General features: G+C 41.7%; 1 protein-coding gene across 1 annotated transcript in view; it reads right to left on the reverse strand.

Annotated features, from left to right (window-relative positions):
* Positions 1-5,683, reverse strand: part of LOC132767817 (deoxyribonuclease-1-like 1) — a 32,495-nt gene extending 26,812 nt beyond the window's left edge. The window contains exon 1 of the mRNA XM_060763146.2: positions 5,140-5,683. The gene's annotated coding sequence lies outside the window, so the exon portion shown is untranslated. The remainder of the gene's footprint in view (positions 1-5,139) is intronic.
* Positions 5,684-7,284: the final 1,601 nt, after the last annotated feature.

The following is a 7,284-nucleotide window of genomic DNA, read 5'->3' on the forward strand; positions in this document are numbered from 1 at the left end:
TACACGGTAGAATGAAGGCATTTTGACACCATATGACCAGTCATTGTTCAATGCTATGTAATCATAGGAGTCATAGTTTTATAAGGTCTTTTGCCTTCTCTGCAAAAGAGTGTGGAGTCCAAACCTAACTACTATATATATTCCCTGTTTTACTGAAAAGGAAGTACATTCAAGGTATTTATTTATTTATTTATTTCCAGTATTCCTATCCCGTTCCTTCTTAACCCCTGAAGGGGGACTCAGGACGGCTTACATTTGGCAGCAATTCAATGCCACTACATATAACAGAGCAATATAATAACGATTAAAACAATAAATAAAACATTAATTAAAACAGTAAAAAACATTATTAATAGCCGTATCACCATTCGAGTCAAACTTCCTCTCTCACTCCCGGTGGCAATATGTCCAAACCCACACAAAAAGGCAAGTTTTGTAATATTTTAATAATGTACCCCTGCTGGTGCAGTCGGTTAAACTGCTGAGCTGCTGAACTTGCTAACCAAAAGGTTGCAGGTTCGAATACGGGGATTAACATGAGCTCCTGCTGTTAGCCCCAGCTCCTGCCAACCTAGCAGTTCGAAACTTGCCCATGTGAGTAGATCAATAGCTACCACTACAGCAGGAAGATAACAGATCTCCATGCAGTCATGCTGGCCACATGACCTTGGAGGTGTCTACAGACAACGGCTCATCGGCTTAGAAATTGAGATGAGCACCAGCCCCCAGAGTTGGACACAACTGGACTTAATGTCAGGGGAAAACCTTTACCTTTACCTTACCCTTCCTGAAGTTCCAGATTACAACTCCCATCACAATCAGGAGTTGGGGATGGGGAGTGTAGTACCACACATCTGAAAGGGGCACTAGCTTGGGGAAAGCTGCCATAGCCTTTTACAAATTGTAGAATCCCTTTCTGTTCTCTTTGAGGCAGTCAGCCTTGTCTCTGCACACATTTCTCATTAATTTGAAGTTGCAGTCTAATACAGTGAGAGTAAGACTCACTGAGAGCTCAATGGCACTTGATCCAGTCTGATGTCGGGAGCTAAACTGGATCAGCCCTGATTAGTACTTGGATGGGGGGGTTGCTATTTATTTATTTATTTATTTATTTATTTATTTATTTATTTAAAGTTTTTATACCCCGGTCTTCTCAACCTCCGAAGAGGGACTCAGGCCGGCTTACAACATAAGAGTCAATACAATAAGAAAAACATTATAAATCATCAATATAAAATACATTAAAATACAATTATACAATTCATACAGGTTACAGCAAAAATCAGTTCATCCAAAAGAATCACAAATTTATCGCCATCCACCAGAAAGGTCAGCAGTTATTGACACAGTCATCATTCTGCAAATGCAGTATCCCAAAGCCATGTTTTTACCAGCTTTCTAAACGTCAGGAGGGAGGAGGCAGATCTAATCTCCATCGGGAGGGAGTTCCAAAGCCGAGGGGCCACCACCGAAAAGGTCCTGTCCCTCATCCCCACCAAACATGATTGCAAAGGCAGTGGAACCGAGAGCAGGGCCCCTCCAGAAAATCTTAACAACCTTGATGGTTCATAGGGGAGAATCTGTTCGGACAGGTAAATAGGGCCAGAGCTGTTTCGGGATTTATAGGTCAATTGTGCTTTGAATTGTGCTTGGAAGCTGATTAGCAGTGGAGCTGGCGCAACAGAGGAGTAGTATGCTCCCCGTACCCTGCTCCCGTTAGTAATCTGGCTGCTGCTCGTTGTACTAGTTGTAGCTCTTCAGAGGCAATCCCACGTAGAGAACGTTGCAGTAGTCTAAGGAATGCCAAATGCTGTAAAACAGCTATATTGTTGTGTGGCTTCAAGTCTTTTCCTCCTCCTCCTCCTATTTATAATGTTTATTTGTACCCCACTTTTTCTCTCCACAAGGAGACTCAAAACAATTTTTAGTGATCCTATCTTTTGTGTATGTGTGTAATTTTCCCAAGGTCTCAGCGGGTTTTCTTGGTTTAGCAGGGATACGAACTCTTGTCTCCAGAATCGTAGTACAAAGCTCAACTCACAATTAAAATGTTATCCCTGGATGTATTGTTGCCAAATATCCAGGAAAGAATGAAACAATTGTAGCACAAATATTGGGCACAAATTAGTGCCTATCCCTGGTACATTTGGGGGGCTGGTGGGGGGGGGGGGGGGGTCAGTCCTCTAGATCAAACAACTCTAGATGCATAGATACAGGCTCAATTACAAAAGAAGGGAACAGCAGAAGGCTTCAAGGTAGATGTGTAAGCACAAAGAGATAAGAGATTCATTACACTGAGCAGACAGATGAAGTGAAACTCTCCTCAAGAGTTTTTCAAACTATGTGTTGCAACATGTTAGTGCGCCAGCTGCAGTATGTAGGGGTGTGATGTGAACCTGTGATGAGGAATCTCTCAGTCTGTGTAAAATATATATAAATAAAAATGTAATGTTTGTTTGTGGGATTAACATAACCCAAAAACCACTGGGCGAATTGACAACAAATTTGGACACAATACACCTAACAGACCAACAAGTGACCATCACTCATAAAAAAAAACCCAAAACAGCAGAAAGGACTTAAAACCCCAAAAAAGCTAAATGACATACAGGAAAAAATGAAAGAAGAGGGATGGAAGGAAAGGGAAAAAGAAAGAAAGAAAGAAAGAAAGAAAGAAAGAAAGAAGCATGGAAGCAAAGAGCAAAGGAAGGAAGGAAAGAGGTAGAGAGGGAAGGAAGGAGAGAAAGTTGTAGGAAAAGAAAAAGGGGGAAAGGAAGGAATGAGGTAGAAAAGGAAGGAGAGAAAGAAAGAAAGAAAAGGGGAAGGAAAGAAAGACAGAGTGAAGGAAGGAGGGAAAGAAGGAGAGAAAGAGGGAGGGAAGGAAAAAGGAAAGAGAGAAGAAAGGGTGGAAGCAAAAAGTGAAGGAAGGAAAGAGGTAGAGAAGGAAGGAAGGAGAGAAGGAAAGAAGAAAACAGAAGGAATAAAGGAAAGAAGGAGCAAAGGAAGGAGGGAAAGAAGGAGAGAAAAAGAGGGGGGGGGAGGTTGGCCACAGCAACGCGGGTACAGCTAGTCTATATAAATAAAAATGTAATGTTTGTTTGTGGGATTAACATAACTCAAAAACCACTGGGCGAATTGACACCAAATTTGGACACAATACACCTATCAGCCCAACGAGTGATCATCACTCATAAAAACACTGAAAAACACAATGGAAGAGATTTAAAAAGCCAAAAAATAAAAATACATTACAACACATGGGGAAAACCACATATGCACAAAATATATACATACACATATACACACACATGTACACAGACTGGGCCACAGCAACGCATGGCAGGGGACAGCTAGTAAGTAGTAAGCTATAAATTATATGTTATTTTAGAAATATAAATGAAAGATTGTCATGAGATACTTTGTGTCCCCATACATTTTGTCATTACAGTTCACGTATTTGTCCATATTTCTTATAAGGAGTTGATTTATCCTCCGGTTTGCTACTGAAATACTATGTTGCGAAATGATGCCTGTTCAAAAAGTGTGTCACTAATGTGAAAAGGTTGGAAAGCTCTGCCCTATATCATACTCAACTATTGCCATCATTGTGCAAGGAACTCCCATTGGTGCAATGGGTTAAACCCTTGTGCCGGCAGGACTGAAGACTGAAAGGTCAGAGGTTCAAATCCAGGGGGAGTGTGGATGAGCTCCCTCTGTCAGCTCTAGCTCACCATGTGGGGACACGAGAGAAGCCTCCCACAAGAATGGTAAAAAACATGAAAACATTTGAGTGTCCTCTGGACAATGTTCTTGCAGATGGCTAATTCTCTCACACCAGAGATGACTTGCAGTTCCTCAAGTTGCTCCTGACATGAAAAAAAATCATTACAGGAAATCATTTAAAGTAAAGTAGACTTACATGGGTTTTGAAAATCCCCTCAAACAGTGGGGTGTTTGGGCATTTTATTATACCATTTTGTTTATATATTGTCCTTTTCCTATCTAGTGACTCCAAAGACTATAAATGCTGATAGGAACTCAAAACAGAACCAATAGCTACCAATTAGAATGTAAGTAGTCAAGCATGTACAACAACAACCTTTTCAAAACTATGTCAATTTGGGGATTGTAGTATATCTATTATCTGTATGTTGCTGTGTTTCTTATTTAGTGAATTAAAACATCATAACACCTGAAGAAGATATTGCGAAACAAGGGATACAACCCGGGAGACCTTGTTGTGTGTCACTGTCACTGATGGTGTTTATGGAAGAAGAACTTTCTACAACATAGAAAGTGTTATTTTGTGTCACTGTGCCTGACATTGTTTATTGAAGAACTTTCTACAACATAGAAATTGTGATTTTGGAAAGTGAAGTTTCATTGTATGACATTCAACAATATTTGAGTTACTATTTCTAACGTCATTGTACCTGTGAAGAATCTCCTGGTATATAGTAATTGTTATTTTGGAAGCTCTAGTTTCACTGTGTTGACAAAGTATTGATAAACTATCTTCTATTTATAAACAGTCTCTAATTAATCGTGTGAATGTTCTCATGTTACATTCAATGTAGAATTTCTTGGAACATAGAAATTGTGGGTCTCAATTCAAAGCAACAAAGAGGTGCTGAAATTGCTTTACCTATGGCAAAAAGCTAACAGCAGACTCTCCCAATGCCATTATCCTGGATCTCCTAAAATATTCATAGTGTGTGTATGTCTGTAGGACAGAGACACTTTTCAAAAGCCTCTTGATAGATCTACGTTAAAGCTCAATATACTTTGAATGCATCCACACTTGTAGAATTAATGCAGTTTGACACCACCGGAACTGCCATAGCTCAATGCTATCATAAGGGCTGCATTTTTAGCTTTCTCTGCCGAAGAGTGCCGGTGTATCATTAAACCACAAATCCAAGGATTCCATAGCATTGAGTCATGGCAATTAAAGCGGTGTCAAATTGCATCCATTCTACAGTATTGACACATACTTTGGCAGTTTACTCAGTTTACTCTCACTCCAGATTGATCACAATATTCAGTCCGGGATATAAGACTTGAAAGACAGCAAAAAATATGTGATCTTGAGCCTGGAAGCAAAGAGGAAAAGGATATCAAGCAAGTCAGAATACTTACGAGAACTTCTGTTGACACTGCTGGATGTGTTGGTTGTGCGTGGAAGCAAGCTCAATCTTGCGAGTATCAACAGTAGATCCCCGAACTGTCAGATCTAGAATCCTCAGAGGACAACTGGAGAAAGATCAGGATGAATCTTCCTGTGTGGATTTCATCTGGCATGATGACAGACACACTCAAGACATCAGAAAGGAAAACAAAGGGCAGCTCCCATTGCTCTGTGTGTGTGTTGGGTGTATGAGTATGTGTTGCATATGTGAGCTTGCTCTGTGTTATGTGTGTTTTCTCCTTCCTTACAGCTCCCCCCCCCCCTCTCTGTCACTGCTTCCTTTTCCTCTTTGCTGTCAATACTCACATCTTTTTTTTTTACTGCTCCCCCATCTGGCTGCAATGGCTTACATGCAATACTCTTAACAACAAGAGAGAGAAAGTTGCCGCCTGCCTCCAAGGCCTCATGTTGCAACCGAAACCTGAGAGAGATTGGTGACCAAGTCCTGACAAAGCTATTTCTCAGCTAGATTAGACTGTGGGCGAAGGCAGTGAGTGCGCCTCTGAGCATGTGCAGAGAGGGAGGGGAGCGATGACAGGACTTCCCAAGACAAGTTCCTGCCCGAGGCAAGAACGTCAGGGCATTTCTTGATTTGGAGCCAAGCCTGTTCTCGTTTTAAATTAAAACTAATTACAGTTGAAAGTACAGGACTTTATTATTCAAGCAAAATTTATTTGAGAAACATCACCCTAAAACACGAATCACAAATTTTAAAAAATCTACAAATAAACTAAAACCATCACAAAGTAGTAATACAACATACAGCATATAATCTAGCTTCCAGAGCCGATATCTAATTCAACCCAGTGCATCATTCCATATGACCATTGTTACCTGGGAAGGAATCCCACTGAAGCATTGCAGCGCACCAAAATACCAGGATCGTGCTGTGACTTTCAAGAAGCACTGCTCGACTATCAAGCAAAAAGTGGAGGCCAGGAATAATAACATATGAAAGCTGATTGGCACAACCTGGGGATCACAACCAGATACAGTAAAGACATCTGCACTTGCGCTTTGCTACTCTGCTGCTGAATAATCATCCCCAGTGTGGAACACATCTGACCACGCTAAAACAGTGGATGTGACTCTTCATGAGACATGACATCTTATCACAGGATGTTTACGCCCTACACTGCTGGAAGTATTGCACCACCTGATATCCTTTGGAAGTAGCAACCTGTAATGAAAGTGATATCGAACTAGAATTTAGAGGCTCCCGCCCAGGAGAGAGGAACCCTCAGACCCACCAACGAGAGTCCGGTACTCCGGCGAGCAAAGGAAAGAGCCAATAGAATTTTCCCAGATTTTTCCCAATAAATCTCACCAAAGTTGAAGAAAAACCACCGAGTTGTATTTATTTCATCCAGCTGGTACGGATGTCAAACCACAATAGTTTGTCAGGAGAGACATACATTCAATGCATTGCAGTACATTTTTATAGAAAACAGAGCTGTCAAAATTCAAATTTCCGGCCCCCCACCCCTCTGCCCGCATCATCCTGATTGGCTGTCATCATCAGCTAAAGGGGAGGCGCAGCTGGCTTAGCCACACCTCAGCCAATCAGAGAGCCTGTGCTGCTTCGAGTTCTTGTCCCATGAGAGTGGAGGAGGCGGTCTGGGGGAAAAACAATGACCTGAGAGTCCAGATGAGTGGATTAAGAAGACTCAATGGGTGTCCTGCTGGCCGGCGATTAACTCAAAGATTCCTCAAGCTGGCTAGGTATTGTTTCAAAGGTTTGAAGTATACAGATATGGCTGGCACGATCGCCAAGCCCTGGTATTTCCTTGACTCAGATATTGGATTACTTGAAGTTTCAGTCCAAAAGGGGAATGACAAAGAGGAAGAAGGCTGGGACATCCTGACCTCCCCTGAAGGCAGGATGTCTCTTTGTTGGTAGATGACCAGTTCACCATGGGGCTCCTTCCCGGGCGGTCCTGCTCCGAAACCCAAGTAGAGCCTGGCTATTGTCATGCAATCAGTCTTTGTTGGAAACCTTAAATCAATAGGGATTTGCCTCAGGAAATGAACTTCTCAAGGCTGGAGTCACGAAAGGGTGGCTTTCTATATTTCATATACAGACATACACATAGGGA

This window comes from Anolis sagrei, chromosome 2 (assembly GCF_037176765.1).
Source record: "Anolis sagrei isolate rAnoSag1 chromosome 2, rAnoSag1.mat, whole genome shotgun sequence".
Taxonomy (NCBI): domain Eukaryota; kingdom Metazoa; phylum Chordata; class Lepidosauria; order Squamata; family Dactyloidae; genus Anolis; species Anolis sagrei.